Source organism: Poecilia formosa, unplaced genomic scaffold (genome assembly GCF_000485575.1).
Source record: "Poecilia formosa unplaced genomic scaffold, Poecilia_formosa-5.1.2 Scaffold139, whole genome shotgun sequence".
Taxonomy (NCBI): domain Eukaryota; kingdom Metazoa; phylum Chordata; class Actinopteri; order Cyprinodontiformes; family Poeciliidae; genus Poecilia; species Poecilia formosa.
Window position 1 is genome coordinate 173,729 of NW_006800078.1, and position 18,069 is coordinate 191,797.

General features: G+C 38.1%; 2 long non-coding RNA genes across 2 annotated transcripts in view; both read right to left on the reverse strand.

The window, feature by feature from the left end:
* Positions 1-873: 873 nt before the first annotated feature.
* LOC107837395 (uncharacterized) lies at positions 874-3,040 on the reverse strand. The gene is made up of 2 exons (XR_001663406.1): positions 2,796-3,040; positions 874-1,390 (listed from the first exon to the last, which is right to left on the reverse strand). It is a non-coding gene; the product is annotated as an uncharacterized LOC107837395 (long non-coding RNA).
* A 3,828-nt stretch (positions 3,041-6,868) lies between these two features.
* Positions 6,869-18,069, reverse strand: part of LOC103145244 (uncharacterized) — a 63,497-nt gene continuing 52,296 nt past the window's right edge. Inside the window, exons 4-5 of the long non-coding RNA XR_477002.2 lie at positions 11,946-12,038; positions 6,869-7,009 (exon numbers count right to left, since the gene is read on the reverse strand). This is a non-coding gene — a long non-coding RNA (uncharacterized LOC103145244). The remainder of the gene's footprint in view (positions 7,010-11,945; positions 12,039-18,069) is intronic.

Here is an 18,069-nt window from a genome sequence, read left to right on the forward strand (position 1 = left end):
GAGAGAGAGAGAAAAAAAGACTGGCTCGTGGTGAAGAGCTTAAGAAGAGAAAAAGGAATGTCACACTTATTAGGCTGCAGGTTGAGCTGCTGATCTCTCTTTGGTCTTTTTTTTTTTTCGTTTTTTTTTTTTTGACAACTGTCTGGGGTGATCACATCAGAATCAGCACTTTGATCAGGTGAGATTGCACCCAAGATGTCTCGGGGACATTAAAACATGTCCCCGATAATGTGACCGCATACGGTCACATTATTAAACACAGCTTTTTTTTTTATTATTATTATGTACATAAATGTAAGATTTCTTGCTAATCTGACATCTTCCATTGGCGTAATCTGTTTCTAAAACGGTATGCGCGCGGGAAGGGGGACTACTGCCTGGCTTGAAAGTAGAAAAGCATTCGTCTTTGTAGAAATTATGTTTGTGTGAAGAAAAGGGGAGACACCTGATCACAAGCGGTTACGTTCAAGTGTCATCCTGGATGTGAGCTTGCTTGCTTTTGGCTGTCCACAGACACAAAAAGAAGATCAAACAGAATTTGTCTTGATGCCTGGTGTGATTAGGGTTTCTGTGGCCCAGGTGCCTGAACACCAACGGTTGTGTTAAATGTCCTGCAGCCTTTGCAGGTGACCGAGAATATAAAACCTCTGCGACTGTTTGCAAAGAGAGAGAGCCACAAATTCTATTGGGCAAATGTTTTTAATCGATTTTTATTCATTTTATTGTATGTAATAAAAACTTGTCTGTTATTTTCTTGAAAATGAATTGTTAATTGTTGTTGTTGTTTTACAGATAAGGCTACAGGTAATAAATTAGAATGTTAAACTGTAAATAAAATACATGTTTAAAAACACCAATAAAAAGAGGAAGATAGTCATTAAAGTGTTGATTTATTGTAGTCACTGGCAAAAAAATACTACAGTTCTACAACATATATTTTATATTTTAAATGTTTTATTTCTGTTTATCTTCACTTTTATGGCTTAGAGATAATGACTCTGCTAGATTCAGTTTCATAGAAAATTGTCTACACAATCATAACAAATCAATTGGTTGTTTACCTAAAGCCATCGTTTGGAGATGGGGTTTTAAACAAAGGAATACAACTGCTCAAAGGTATCAGTCAGGGGGAGGGTACCAATATTATTGGCAATGCTAAAGACAAAAATTTTTTTTTTGTACTTCATTTGAGCAGGTCTTTGTTCCATTGTACGAACAAAACTAAAAAAAAATTTAACTTAAAAAAATGCTTAGTTAAATATTGTCACTTTAACACATCATGGTTACAATAAGGTGAGCAGCGTAGGAAAGGAGGTGGCGAAAATCCAAGGCAGCTTGACCTGAGATGAAAGACGAAGTCTGGGAGATGATCACAAGGAAACTAAGCAACCTTTAAGAAAGAGGTTAGTCAGGCGTTCGAAGCGCATGGAGTAAACAGAGAAACACAGGTTAACAGCCTGGCGAAGAACGGTCAGCAGCCGACTCATTTTATCCTCCGTTAATGACTGATAAAACCCAGATGTGCGAAGGGAAACTGAAAAACAAAATAACCACACAGATACAAATAACCCAGTTCCCTGATATTCAGATGGTCATGATATATTTAGCATTTTGTTGAGAGCCAGGTATGGTTTACAAACAGATAAAAAAAAATAAAAATAAAAATAAAAATAAAGTTAATCCATTTAAATGTAAATTTCCAGTCAATGGCACATTAATCCCACTTTGTCTTTTATAAGATGCCCCTGAACTATTTCAGTGCATTTAATTAAACTCATTTCATGTCTTTTTAAATGACTCAAAAATATTAGTTTTATTAAACAAACATGTATGTCTGGACCATTTCCTATAAACACAACAACACATTTTCTGGGTTCTCTAATATAAAGTCGCTTTAATTATTCTGCCATTAATCGTCATCTTTAAAGAGAGCGGGAAATTAAGTTAAAAAAAAAGGATAGAGAAGTGAATCTAAGAGATGTTTATTAAATCTTCTGCCACTCAAGAGACTCTAATGGTCTTTTCCTCTCCTGTCAGCACAAACTGTTGGATGTGTAAAGTATTTAAATGAATTTGCTGACCTGTACGTTCTGTCATTGATGTAAATCAGTTGAATGTATTAGCATGTATTGGATGTGATTCACAAGCATCTCTCTGGGATTAGATTGAATCCATTTTACCAGAGCAGGACAGAAATGTTTTATATATGTGAAATTACTTTCCTCTCAAAAATGTCAAATGCCAAGCAGGAATGTTCTACTATTGCCAGATGTTTTTAAAATTATTATTATTATTAATATGACATTCCTTCACGAAATGAATTTTTGAAATGTTTCTTGTGAGCATCGCCCTATCTTGAAGAAAATGAGTACTGTATGGTTTGATATGGGCATATTCAACTATGCTAGCAATCATGAGCTAATCAGTCTCACAGTCCATCAAAATTCAATTTATCAATCCAATGATCAAATCTTATTTCTATCTAAGGTCTATTTTCTAATATCTGCTGACTAGAAGTAAAAGAAACAAAAACAAATCTAAAAGCAAAGAAACAACGCTAATTATCCCCAACTACAATATTATAACGAGGGATTAAACATTTTAAGTATAAACTAAGATGATTAAAGCTTTAAGACTTTGGCCTGTCTAGAGGGAGAAAGAAGGAGAATAAATTCTCTAATTTCTAACTTTAACCCAAAAAAGAGGACAGGAGAAAAAAGGAGGACAAATGTAAAATTTCGAGAACATGTCAGCTTTTAAACACCAGAAGGGCAGAACTGGAAAGTGTCTCTTACTTTTGGTAAGACGTAGCTGCTGAGTCTGATGGAGCTACGTTGTTTCAGATCAGGTGATCCGGTCTCTCTTAGCTCCAGGGATAATTGGCCGTTCTGTTTCTACGGCGACTCCGTCCGCCATGCGTCACTCTGAGACAGGCAGGCAGCTCCGGTCTCTTCCGAAAAACACTGAAGACTTCGTGGTGAGCTCTCTGGTTTCGTGTTTCTCAGCTCAGCTCCATGGTAGCTTTTGCCATCGGTGGAGAAGAGGAAGCGTCGTCAAGGGTCGATGAGAAAATGTCAATTATTAGACAGCTAATAGTAAATCTAATTAATAGTTCTTCTAAATATGTTTTCTAAGCTAACGTAGGGAAAAACAAAAACAATTATTACTTTAGAGATAATATTTATATCATGACTATTTTTCATATTACAATTTTTAAAAGTAAATGTTCTGTTTAATTACATTGACATTCAAGGTTCATAGAGATTGAATAACACGTTTATTACTACTCACACTTGTCATCAACCATCAATGTCATGAAAACATTTATATTTTGTAGTTTTTGGGGCACAACCTGTGTAAAAAATTCTGATTGCACTTGTGATCATCATTTGAAGAACAAGGGTTCCTCACAAATCTTGAATGGCGTCTGGGACGAACATCTTATTTAAGTACAACAATGTACACAAGATAAACGTCATGCACTTTAAGCTTTAAAATGTTTGTTTTAACTAGTAAAGCATCCACTGACCAATGCATTAAAAAATGTCTGAATGAAAACAAAGTTTCATAAAGCTGACATGGGCTGACAGCTAGCTACCAGATAATTAAGGAACTATTAAAATCAGTCAAACACAACTGGAGTAAATGCAGTAAAGTAAAATGCAGATGCCACATCTTAATTAATTTAATTCACAATTAAATGATTAAAAAAAAGTAATTTCCTGCCTTATTAAACCATTAATTAACCAATTATTTTTCAAAACTGGTTCTAGTTTTACCTTACCAAAGTCTAATTAGTGGCAGACCTTTAAGGAAAGAAATCTATTAAATAAAACTCATCTGGAAAACATGAAGTAGTTTAAAAATTTCACTGAAAGGTCACAGACTGATGTCAAAAAGAATTCAAGAGCAGAAGACAAACAACGTCACTGATATCCATCATTTGTCAGTGGGCCAGACTGTATCCAGAATAAAAGACTCATTGAAGCTTATGATAAATGCTTGACTGCAGTTGTTACCGCCAAGGATAGCACTATCAGCTATTAGGTTTGGGGGGCAATTACTTTTACAAATAGGTCTGGATACTGATAGCTTTTTTTCCCCTCTCTTAATAAATGAAATCCTAATTTTGAAAACGAATTTGACACTTTGAAGTGTGACAAGTATAAGAAAGGGAAGAAATCTGCAGGGGTGCAGATTTGATGCATTAGATCCAACAAGATCATTCCAGACACCATTCTCGCTTTTGAGAGATAACTTAATATGGGCTTTACGTCACTCCTGTCCTTGGGTGACACATCAAAAAAAATCAGCTGGTTACACTTTAAAAGACTGCAATCAGCCAGTAAAATGCAGTGTAGTAATCACGTAACGCCTCGTCACCTTGGACTTCAAGCTATCCATTCAGTAGTTTCTCGACGTCTTCATCGCTGTTCCTAAATTTCTGCTTGACTTGTGTTACCTTTTGGCAATTTATTTATTTATTTTCAGGATGTGCCATTGCAAAATGATCACTCTTAAACAACAAGGAGATCATTTTGTAGCAATTTTTGTATCTAACTTCACAGATCAGTCCATCACTTTTCTTTAATCTCATTAAATGGAGCCCCCTTCCAGCCCATTAATCAAGACCGTAGCGGCTTTGAGCTAGCACAAAGTAACCGACGGAACAAAACAAGCTGCCTGAAAGTGCCCAATTTCCCTTTAAGTAAATATGCCAGTGTGTATTTAAAAACTCCAGCTTATGTAACTATTCAAATTAGAGGCAGTGGCCCTGTTTTCCCATTTCTTTCTGTCTCCTTTTGCAAAGTGAAACTCTTTTCAGACAGGAGGCCACGGTCTGCTGTACTCCGACTGACTTGCTGAGAATGCAGTCCTCTGCTACCCCTTCAGGCGCTGTTCAGAGGCTGGCCCGCAGGCTGTTGCTTTCCTTTTCATCACTCTCATCCTTTAGAACATGCCCACAGGAGGTGACAGTTCTGTGCCAGCGAAGCAGTGAAGTTGTGCAAATATGGTACACTTTTTAAAAGGTCTTTTGTCTTAGCCTTCAGAGATCATTTTGAGACGTCACAAAGGGAAAAAAAACAAAAAACAACAAAAAAAAAACAATTGGCAGTGACTCGATTTTGTGTGATAATATGAAAAGCGCTGTTTAATAAATATGTAAATTGCGCTACGATGCTGTGCTACGCATACAGACGGAAAGGTTTTGTTTTTTTAGAAAGTAGCTATTCAGTTTGGCAATTGGGCGTCTGATGAAATGAAAGTGAAAAGGCGAAGATGTTCGTTTACAAAGCTGAACGGAAATCTCTTGCTTTTTTTCAGTCTGCTTTAAATTAAGAATATGATGTTAGTGATCCACTTTGCTAAGATCAACTTGTTGAATTTTTAAAATTAGTTTTATCATTTTTGGTATCACTTCTCCATCTAACCATCCTTACATTGTCGTCTTCTCAACAGGAATCAGGTTTACAGGGGTTATAGGTCTATAGATATCCAGGTACATCTCAGAAAATCACTATGCCACCATAAAGAAGGTCATATATATTATATGAATTGATTTTATTTAATGTATAGTTCTTCCAGAGTCTTCCCTATGGTCTCCTCCCACATGCCCAGAAAGTCTCCAAATGGAGGCGTCCCGATCAGGGGCCCCGATCCGCCTTGCTACAAGCTCAAAGTTTTATTTACATTTTGCTTGTTTTCCAGCTTCAGGTTGATTAGCTAATTGGCAGGGAGCTGGGAGGCAGAGCCTGTTAGGGCTCCTTTTTATGTGTTCATTATCTCCACTTCCAGCTAGCAGCGGTTCCTGCAGCACCTTAGGGGGTTTTCCACATATCCTTTCCTCAGTTCAAGCTTTGGTACAACAAGCCGGTGAACTTGTGGTTCATTCTGGTCGTGCGTCTTGTTATTATGCGCGGCGTTCACGCTGCAACGACTTAAACTTGCTTCTGTTAATGCGGAGAATCAGTGGCAGCAGAGAACCGCTCTCGGTGTCCTTCCTTTTAGCTAAGAACGTAAAACTAAAGCTACAATTGACTCAAGCTCGCCAAAACTCGACGTAGATGTTCGAAAAATGTAGAGTGGTCAGGTGAGTCTCAGTTGAGCCCGCTTGGACCCGGTGACCAACACGTAAGCGCTTTGAGGGCGACAGTCAAGAGGCTTAGCAACAATGTTGTAAAACTACCTGTCCAGGTAGTATAACGGTGGGCAGGGTTACATTATTTTACATTTTGGATCCCTTCATATTAACTGATTAATGTATAAATGCCACAGCCCAGATGTTCATTTGTGTTGTCCACGTCTGTTCATTTATTATATGCAAAAGACAATTTCATGCAGTAGAAAGATATTTGAATAACAATTAAAATCCAAAACGTAGAACAAACTCATAGTGTGGCTCTAATGACACTACTGTTGTCTTTCCCTGTCATGCTCTTCCAAGTTCTTTGTGTTAGTCCACTTTCCTACTTTCTCATGTTTCCATCGTTGGGATGGCCATCATCCCTAAAATAGCATAAATAATAATATTTTTAAAGGACAAAAACCTTTTGTTACGTAGTAGATGAAAACATTTTCGAGTAAATATTTGTAGGATGGAGATAGTCAATAGTACTGTTGCCTTGCAGTAAGAAGGTCCCAGGCTTGAATCCCAGCTTGGTGTCTTTTTTTTAATTATTATTATTATTATTATTATTATTGTCTTTATTTAACCAGGTAAAACCTGATTGACATCCAGATCTCATTTTCAAGAAGGACCTGTACAGAGTTTGCATGTTTCCCCTTGTGCATGTAAGCTTTTCTCTGGTACTCTTGAGTTTTCACACGGTCTAAAAAATGTAATGTTAGCTTAATAGTTACTTCCAAACTAAACGCAGGGATTAGTGTGTCCGTGTGTGGTTGTTAGTCTGGCGTGCCTCTGTGACGGATAGGCAGTCTGTCCAGGATGTAACCCCCCCTCTTCCCCATTGAGACAGACCTCTAGCTGGAGACATGCACCTGCACGACCCTGCAAGGATAAGCAGGTAAAGACATTGACGGATGAATGAATTTGAAGCGTGTTATCTCTTTTTAGTTACTAATCCAAGCCTTCGCTGTTTTCCTTTGAAAGGAAATCCACCCCTGATCTTAAAAGAAAAAGAAAAATGTTTCTAAATATGAAGGATGTTTGGAGTTAACCTCTTTTCTGTTAAATGTACAAATATCTATGTCTTCATAAGGCACAGTGGGTGATTCATTCTTGAGGAGTCGAGGGTAAATGGCACGTCAATATTAAACTTTCAAGTGCAGGAGATGAAAAAGAGCCGAGCTGTCTGTAGCAACCCAAATAGCCTTGGGGGAAATTAAGGAATCTGACCCAAATACCCTTGGAGGTAAGTACAAGGCTTTTAACTAACCCTTTTCTCTTGCAAAATCAATTTATCTTGAAGGAGGCACTGAGAATCCTGTGTTTGGAGAGACAAGATATACAGTGTGAGGGAATAAGATTTCTCTTACAACATTTGATTTAGTTTATGCCTTTTGACGGTATTTAAATGCTTCAAATAATGAAACATTGTTGTTTTTTTTATATAAAACATTTGTAATATGAAACAAAGATGAGCTGAGGAAGTGCAACGAAGCAGTTTTTAAATGATGTTTTCATTTATTAAAGGGGAAAGAAAGCTTATTTGTTCCATTGAGGAAAACATAATTTCCCCACTAAACCTAATAACTGTTCAACCTTTGTCTTCAGCAACTGCCCTCAACAGTTGCAATAACTGGCAATGGGATTTTCTTATGTTTTTGTGGATGTTTGACATACTCTCCTTTGGAGAATTAGTTTATCTCCAACACACCGAAAGGTCTGGGAGCATGAACGACCTGCTGAAGATCAGCTGGTTGGAGGCTACCTATCCAGTTCATACCGGTGTGTACCGGTTCATACCGGTTCATACCTACACCCGATTTAAGTCTTACTTAAATCCAAGTAAGTCTTAAATCCATCTTACTTGGATTTAAGTCTTATGGTCAACGGGACAACACGGCGTGGAGGTGATTGGCCCGTGGCGCCGCTGGGGTGGTGCAGGTTGCTTTAATAGCGACCTTCAGCTCATCTGTATTGTTGCTTTCCGTTCCTCTCATCCGTCATTTCACTGGACTCTGTAGACTCTCTGTGGGGTTGAGGTCAAGGAAGTTTGCCGGCCAATTAAGCAAAGTGATACTGTGGCCATTAAAGCAGATATTCTTTCTTCTGTCAATGTGGGCAGGTGCCAAGTCCTGCTGGGAAAAATGAGATCCGTATCTTAATAAAGCTTGTCAAGAGAGAGAAGCATGAAGCGTTCTAAAATTGCCTTCCCAAAATCATCTGTGAGTGTGAAGCCGTAACCGTAAGCAACTTAGTTTCTCTCTTCCTGAGTCTGAGAGCATTTGATTTGCAAGAACTGAATTCAAAACGTACTTTCTTCTTTAGTTTCGGCTGATAAAAGGAATTGGACCGCTGAGGAACGGGCTGTCCTCGTTTCTCCTTAGCCAAGGTAAAGAAACTTTGGACGTGTCTGGTCCAGCGGTGGCTTAAACGCGAGGAATGTGACACTTGTAGCCCCTGTCCTTAATAAGTCTGTGTGGTTGCGCTTGAAGCATCGACTCCATCCTCGGTCCCTGCCTTGTGAATCTCCTCCAAACTCTTAATTGGGCTTTTCTTCACAATTCTCTTAAGGCTGTGGTTATCCCTGTTGATTGAGCACCCTTTTATGCCCCCTCCTTTCTTTTCCCCTTTCCACTTAATTCTCCAGTATTATGCTTGAATACAGCAGTAAGTGCAGCTAGCTTCTAAGATAATGACCTTTTGAAGCGCGCCCTCCTCATGGAGGGTGTCGATGACCGTCTGCCAGACAACTGTAAAGTCGGCAGTCTTCTCCTTTATGTAGGCCATAAAGTGACCATGATATAATCATTCTCTACTAACCACTATTTTTCCCCATCAGTCTTATGTAATTTACAAAATCTCAGAAAAATTAAATTTAGGGCTTTCATTAGCTGTACAGCACAATCAGCAAAATGATCAGAAATATGTGTACAACGGCTCAGGCTTCATTTTTAAATTGAAACAGAAAGACGCATCGACGTTTTGATGATATTCTAATTTACTGACGTGCAACTGGAATATGTGATCAACTCTTGTTTAAGTTTCCGTGCATGTGCAGTGCTCACCAGAGCAGTGCCGACTGGATTTCTTTCTCCTGAGCAGATATTAGGTTCTGCATCGACGCTAATGACTGTACACCTGTTGAAAAGAGACCCAAGCCAATTCTGATTTGTGAACCACTTTCCTGTGTATGTTCCTCATCCTTTTTTTTGTCCCACTTCCAGCTAAATCTTTTACCAACCCTTGCATGTTTTTTTTTTTTTTTTTGGGACGACAATGGAGAGAGAGATCTTAGATCAGCTCGGGCCTCTTCATCGCGACCTTCATTTTCTCAAGTTATTTTCTTCCTGGCGGCTTGTTTGCCGTCCTCCGTTCCCGTGCCAGTGAGCAGCTGAGTCGCAGCGAGCGGGGAAATTGCGAGAAATGAGCTGCTGGTGCACTCATTGTTTGATAGCATTTCCATATGGACATCTGGGGCCAATCAAGAAGTCGAAATGAAGCACGGCAAGCTCAGGTGTCTGAAAAGCTTTCACAATAAAGAAAAGTTAGCGGCGCTTGGTGCACAGAAAGTAAATCCCAGCGCTACCGCCCTTCCGTTTGTCGCTCGCGAAAAACCTACAGTAAAACGGTCCTTGACCCAGGGGTCCTAATAAAAGAGGCAACATTTAGAGGTTCTGTTGTGCAATGCTCTCTGATCATTGCCTGATCAAAATTTGACACTTCCCAACTATTTCCTCTTTGCCCTTTAGGCATTTGAATAATGAAGGAACACTCTCTCTTAAATGCACTTTTACTTCCCTTGATGTGATCCTTTTGATATTTCTGTGGGAGACACATCTCCATCTCTCTGCTAGGTGAGCCCATTTGAAGAAGGCAGTGCTTTGGGGGTTTTGCAGCTTGAATAAGTCTTACCAGCTCAGGTCATGTCAGGACCTAAAAACCGAGTCTTGAGCTTTGAATGATGGGAATTTATTTATTTATTTTCAGTTGAGGTTTATTAATTTAAGGCAGAGTCCTTTGGCTAGAGTGAAGCAGATTCCAAGATGAGATGTTTGTAAGTGGCGAATTTGAATCAGACACTGTCTCTCTTAAGGCGTTCAGCATACTGTATTCAATAACTGTGGTTCAATTTTTAATATGCCGGTGTTGACATTTCCACCAGGCGTTATGCTACAAAGCCATGTTCTTAAGTTAAAATAAAACAGAATCTGCGGCAAAAATATTTACGGTAAGAAATTAAAACAGATCAAAAACACAATCTGTTTCCAAAACATAGTTGTTGCTATTTTAATGCGATTTAAAATGACCAAACCAATAATACCAAAGATGACTTGCTTTAGCACTGAATGTCAGGCGAAAAGTCATAATTTTACCAAGTTTAATACAGTATAATATTGTTGATGGTTCCTGTACTAAAAAAGAAAAAGAAAAAAAAAAGAGAGTCAGCAATTAACCCGTGTTAAAATCTTGTAGCAACACTCTAATACATTTTGTAAACAACTAATCATCTTAGTTACCTTTGCTAAGTTGTTGCTGCGAAAATGTTTTGGTTTTGTCAAAAGGTCATGATTATTAATTAATAAATCAATGTCAACGACATTAATAACTATGTAGGTTTCTTATGATGCCACACACACACACCAGATAGCCCACACACACACATACACACACACCACAATTAAAGACTTGATCTTCAACCCAGTAATTATGCCCTGCTGTGCAATGCTTTGCATCAGCCAAGCTTTGCATCCTGAAAACACCACTGTTGCTAAGAGACATCGAGCACCCAACATAGACTTTGGCACTGAGGGTCATTAACATCCAGATTCCTCTTCACTTACCCAACTGTTGTTTGCCTCTTCTCCTATTTCATTACAAACATGCTGGGGTAAGAATGCAGTAATCTCACCATAAAGGCCACAGATCAGAGAGACAAAAAATGAGATGGTGGCATCTCGCTTCCCTTTTGTTAAGCAACATAAATCTAGTTAGACATATCCTGCAGCAACATTTGTGTAGAATGTAATGCTAGGCATAAAAAAAATAAATACAAAATCTGGTATAAAAAAATCCCTCTAAAGATGAAGTACTTGTTGACATGATGGAGGTTGTATGGCTCACTGGCAGATTAAAATCTTGGCCGTGAAAATCGGATGGCGCCACTGATTTGAAAAGATGTGAAATGACGATAAAATCACTCCCAAATAATGTTGTCATTGCGGGGCTCCCATACAAAAAAAATAAGAGCTACAATTCAGCAGAGTCAGAGGGATACATTTGAAATGCGTAGCAGTTTGTGTGCCAATGCTTCTGATTTTAGGTATTATTTAGACAAACAAGCCTTCAGAGGGAACTCATTTGTTCGGTGGATCTATCTGTGGGCCAGTTGTAGTAAAAGCGAAGCTCATCTGGTATAAGTGATCCCTCCTGTGTGCTGTATGTGAAAACATCTACTCTATAGGAGCTTGTCCCTGCAGATTTACTCTGTGTCAAAGCACTGCATAATTCGAGTGCTCCTCTTTTGCATGCTTTCATGTATGCACTTTAGTCGGTTTGCTATGCCTGGCTGCAGCTTCGTCTGCTATATGAACTCTGGCAGCTGCACCCACCACTGATGGGCTTCTGGGCAACAGAGAGCAACTTAAGAGTAAGCTGAGATACTACAGTCTGACATTACTGGCTCATCACTGCAATCTGAGGGTTTTTCTTCTCTTTTAAACAAGATGAGTTGGTGACAGTAGGAGCATTAGTGGTACCTTACAAAAAATGTTAAAGGATCCACAATTTACTGTGTGTCCTTAAATAAATAGTTCCTCACCTTGCCTGTCCTTCGTCTCCTGGTGGGTCTCGTCTCTTTCTTAGCTTCCTGCTCCACTCACTCTCCTGGCATGTAGGTAAATTTCTCCCTTTCCTGCAGATACACAGTTTAAGAGCAGCTTCAACAAAAACAAATTGAGCGGCAGGAAAAAAAAACAAAAAAAAAAACAGCAGCTCCGGCTCCCAGACATAAACCGGAGCTGGTTGTTCACTTTAAGAACCGAGTCACGTCACTTATACCGACGTGTGGCATTAGTTTTGTGACGGTCAAATAGCGGAATAATAGCCTCTTCTTTTCAGAACACATTTACCTGATGTTTAGTTTAGTTTTATGTTTTGCTGTATGATTTGTGGTCATCTTTGAACAGAATGAGTTTCTTGTTACTCTTTCCCAATGGCCAGATTTGTTTAGTGGACACCTGAACGGTGGGCCTCTACAGCTCTTTGAGAGTTAGCGCGAGTCCCTTGGTTGCTTTGCTGATTAAGCTGAGAGCTGGTTTGTCGTTTTCGCTGGAAAGTTATGTGTTTGTAACGCTAATTAAGGCTAGGCGCCTGACTACGGCCAAATATAACAAATGGCGCTCGGATAGATTTGGCTATGGAGCCCGTGGGTGTGAATAAAATACCATTAGACAAAAGTATGTTTAAATTATTGTATTCAACTTGTTTTTTTCTTTCATATATATATATATATATATATAAAGATATGCAATAATAATAATGTTTATAATAACAGTGATTTTCTATAATATAACCAAAAACACAACAAGGAAAAAAACAAGCACTCAGCAACAAAAAACAATAATCCCTGCTGTCACCCAAGAGTTTCTATTTTGGTACATTCATGAATCCAAGGTGATCAATAGTCCATCAATCAATATCTGATTGTTTTTTTTCCCTTTTTGTCCATGATCCAGAGCAAATAGGTCCACAATGAGACAACAGCTTGGTTCATTTAAATCCTACCGCGAAGCTGCGGTGGTGATCCGGTAGCTCGCCATCCAGACATGACACAGGGGGTGGAAAAAAACCTGACCTAAACAAGGTCATGAATAAAAATAAAACAAATTAGCTGTCATGTTTAAACATTGTTAAACTGTTATCCAAAATAAAGAAACATTCAACAATTACGAAAAAATAAACAAATAACTATATTCCATAGAGTGTTTTCTCATGAATTTTTCAAATGAATTTCCAATTAAAGATCGCGATCAGATTCAAAGTTACATAAAGATTCAATTCAAGGGTATAGACCTTATTAAAGTTACCGGTCAAAGGTACAAATCAAATTAAAGTGCACTTTCACATTATATCCAAGTTTAATTGACGCAGTCAATTAAACTTAATTGACTTCCATATCGTTTCAATAAACAATTGTTTTTTTCCCTTTTTATTTCGTTGCGCAACTCCCCAATAAAAAACAAATGACCAAGCCCAGAGTTCTATAGGCCGTTAGCAAAAATCAATCAATAAAAAAAAATAACTAAAACTGTCCTAAAAGGACGAATCTACAAAAATCAAAAGGCCTATTTAATATTTTAACAATATATAATCTATTCGGCCACAAAATTAACAAAAAGAAAATGACCTTTTAAATCAATAAATAAACTTTTCAGTCATTAATGCACANGGTGCTGTCAGTTTGACCCGCCAAAATAAAATACGGGTTTCTTATTTTGTGCAGGTTACATGTTGGTAGGCTTCCTGTTGTATCATACTCAGTCGGTTTAAAAGTCATCGTAAATAATGTCAGACATGTTGGATTTTGATTTGTATCCTACAAAAAAAAATCTCACTTTTATTTCTTTTTTTTTCGTAGGCCGGACAAAGTCAAAGCCAAAAACTACAAGGATGATATTTTACTTTACAGCACAAAAGCCAGACTCCAAGCGTGAGCCATGTAGCCGGCCGCCCTGTCTCCTCCTCCTCCTCTGTGAGGCCAGCCAAGAAAGAATAAAGGACTTGCAGACAAAGCGAGCTGAGCTTTACAGACTGAGAACTGTCGATTCAGTCACTTAAAGTATTAGTTCAGCTGACCAGAAAGAACAGAAGCTCACAGGACCTTTTTGGCACAAATCTCTATTTCTAACCAAGCTTACAGTTTTACAATAACCTGCTGATGTCCAGTTTCTTATCACTTACTGGTGCTGAATAAACAGAAAACAACTATCCCTTCAGAAAGTTCTCAATAAATGTTTTGCTCTTCATTGTGCTGTTTGTGCTTTGCAGGATCTTGCAGATTATTATATATTGCAGATCATTTTCAGCCACGGTTTACGTTTGGATTTACTGGTGAAGAATTATCACACACGTCTTACATCGGTGACGTAAAAGTCAGATTAGATGTGACATCGCAGCTCTTACTAGACTCTTTGACGTCCATCGGAGTTAGTACCACAAGGAGAGCAGACACAAATTAGATTTTTTGTTTTGGTTGAAAGAATCAAAATTAACTGCCATAAAAACGTGGGATATGAGTTGCATGTGGAGAAAAAAACTGGATATGGGTCACATTTAGTTTCCCAAGTGACCTGAAACAAAAAAAAAATCATCTAGTCTGATTTAATGTCTCTAACCAGAACAAAAGGTTTGTGCATTTTTGTGCAACGTGTGTAAATATTTTACACAATTTTTTTTTATTTTGAGCTACTTTTATATACAGTTAAGATGTTAACTCTTTTCAGAATCATATTCTTTTAAATCAAAACACTGAATATGAGAAAACTATGTTAGACTTGTGAGTTGAATCTGTACTTGGATGATTGAGGAAACGTCACTGTTTTAGGAAGAAAAAATAAGAACTCGTGACTGAAAAATTAGGGGCATAAAAGGATTTGGAAAATGCATAACATTATTTATCACGACAATGCAAATGGATTTGCTTACCGTGATTTCTAAATGATGCTTTGCGTCAATTGTGCAGTCGATGCAATTACAAGAAAAGGGATATTGATGTTACTGTTGAAGCAGCAAACGCAGTGTTGGGGCTGCTGCATGATGAATTGCAGGAATCTTTTACACCATATTGATTGCCACATTTTGTGACCCCAATTGCTAGCTCAACCTTTGATATAACACAACGGGCTTCCATCACTGCAATATTGGTTTCCAGTAAACTGGTGGGGTAAATGTCAAGGGAATGCGCAAACCACAGGTTGGCGTCTGAATCTGCATTAACCAATGACGGCATGTGCATGTCGGCGTTCAGACAGCAGGTAGAATCCCTGAATACTTTTGAAAATAACGTATACATGCTTCGATTGAGAATCCGCAGCGCCCCAGGACAAGATTTTAGTGACGAGCGCTTTCTGTTTTGATTCTTCAGGCTCACAAAACCGCATCAAGATAAGAGTGATGGCTGTTGCGAATGTCATTCCCTGTTAAGATTCTTTCTGTGGTGTGGAAATAAAATGTCCTCAATGCATCTAATTGCATTTCTACACAGACAATTAATTCTCAAACCAGATTCATGAACACTCTGCAGCTCGTACGTCCTCTTGCGAAATGTCTTAATGAAACTTTCGCTGTGCTGCTTTTATAGCTTGGAAAGCTTTCTTTTCGCTAGACTGATAAACAACCCATTACCCCTGAAACACTGACTGGATGACTGCTTTTTTTTGTTGTTTTTTTAAGATAAACCTTTGCATCGTGTGTCCGCAAAACATCACTCTATAGGTGAGCCACAAGATACTGTGTTAAAGATTATTTCCTATCTTTCTGGGGGAGAAGAAATACTTACTTTTAAGTGATTCATATTTTTCTCTTTTTTTATTGTCAGTCTTTTTGTTTACTGCTTTGAGGATTGCACTATCAGTTTAATTTTTGTAACGATCCTTCTAATGTTCCTTAATGGCCTTTTGTACCTCTGCCATTACCCGAGATTGGGTCTTCTACAATCTTCTAGATCTTAAAGACAAAAATTAGATTTACACCAATCACTTTTTTTTTTCTTGAGAGAAGCTGTTCAGCAAAACTTCATAACACTCATCCAAAGTTCTCCGCTTTATTTTATTGGTTGTTTATCAGTTATCTTTCATTAGGTTCAAGAGATCGCCATAAGCTGTTTTCTCCAGTTCGCAGCTCTTTGAGGGCAAGTGATCGTCTGGTCAAAACTCCCTAATGACTTAAATGAATGTTGTGTTATCGGCTCCTTGTCATTCCACTGGCCTATAATGCTATATTCCTAAATCATATATGATGTTAAATGTAATTTTTTTTCCTCTTAAGAACGTTTCATTCAACAAGTAAAAAAACAGTTTTATAAACCAATAGAAACCATGTTAAATATTAACAGGGTCTAATATTTACTTAATTAAAAGTATGAACATCTACGTCCACTAAAATATGTTAATTCCAGTTAGTTTTAAATGTCTTAAATTAATGAAACAGTGCTTTAATTTTGAAGAAATTTAGAAATTATGAGATCTAATGCAGTGAATGAGAAAGTCACAATTCTGGATGAATGTAGCAGAAAACGCTTTCATTCATTACCTTTATAATAAGACCATTAGAAGAATAAAGAATAAGATCCCAAAGGTAAATTAAGCTTGGTCTGACGGGACTGATCATTGAATAAACCACACGTGACAAACGTGTCACGGTGTGGAAACTAAAAAATACCACCAATCAATCTGATCAAGTTAACGCTTGACACAAACGGCATGTCTATTACAGCAGCCTGGACATATGACCTCTAAATAACCAGCTGATTAAGAGCAGGACTGCAAAAACCAAATCGATTTAGCAGTAGTAGAAGTATTAGTCGTGGTACTGCTACATTTTTTGCTTAAACATAATCCAAGAGTGGTAAAGTGCAGTAAATGTTATAACCTAATTGAAACCAAGGGCATTTCTTAGCTTATTTGACCAACATGAGGCAAAATTGTTGATTTTCACATTGAAAAAAAGTAAATAAATCTGATCAATTCATGTTTTTTTTCTTTTTTAGTTAAAGCCAAGATGTTTTTCCTCCGTCTAACAGGGTGCTTATATGTTCAGTGCGTGCAGATGAAGTGTGTGCACACCTGTTGTCTCCTCCTGTGACAGTTGGTGATCACTCTGTGCACTAATTACCACATTTCCTTTCACCACCTGCAGCAAGTTTAACATATCCCAAGACATGGCTGTGAACAGATTTATGTATAATGTTCACACGTGTCCACTTGGTCGCACATACATTAACCACTATCAGAATCTAAGAAATGAAGCACCATCTGCTACGAAACATGACGCATGGCACTCCCTACGTAGATGGAAATGTTGAGCTACAATCACCGTAAAAAAAAAGAAAGAAAGAAAGAAAGAAAGAAAGAAAGAAAGAAAGAAAGAAAGAAAGAAAAGGCGAAAACAACAAAATGGGCTTTGTGTGGCCCTATTTAACCTTCTATGTTATATTTGGGTGGCAAATTTAGAAACGCCAAACTACTGGATTCAATACAAAGATATTTATTACCTCCCACTCATCTTTTCATCCTTACTTCTTGGGTCTTTATTCTCTAGTTACTCTAAGGATAAGACATCAGCCTCCTGCCTTAAAATCTTAGCTCAATTTACGTGTCGTCTTGCCTGTCTGCCCTCCGCCTGCATGTTTTCCCTCAACTTTCCTGAACGCCACTTTCTCTATGGGGAGAAACAAGAAATATGCAATAATTGCCATAATTTGCAGCCTTTCAGCAGCTGAGAAACACATCCTCCCTTCCTTTTCCTCAGGTATCGTCTCGCTCAAAATCCCTTTCATACTTCATTTCCAGCTCTTCCCAGTTCCAATGTGTCCTTGAGGCCTCTGCCGTCAATGAAGGGAACAAAGGGAACAATCTATTTTATATACTCAAATACTTCCACCCTCTGTATGGGCGACTGGTGGAGGTGGGGAAAAGATGAAAGGTATTGGAAACACTCTGTAATAGTAATTAGGCTGCTTTTTTTTTTTTTAAACAACCCGTGATGAAGCTCAATGGGAAAAGAAACAAACAGGAGTCTCGCCGTCTGATGTAAAGGTCAACATCGCCATGTTATTGTTTTTTTTTAAATATATATATATCTAAATTCTAGCTATATTGACGATCCAATGGTGACTAGTGCCGCATGTTTGTGATAATTAGAATGGCATTTACACGCACACACAT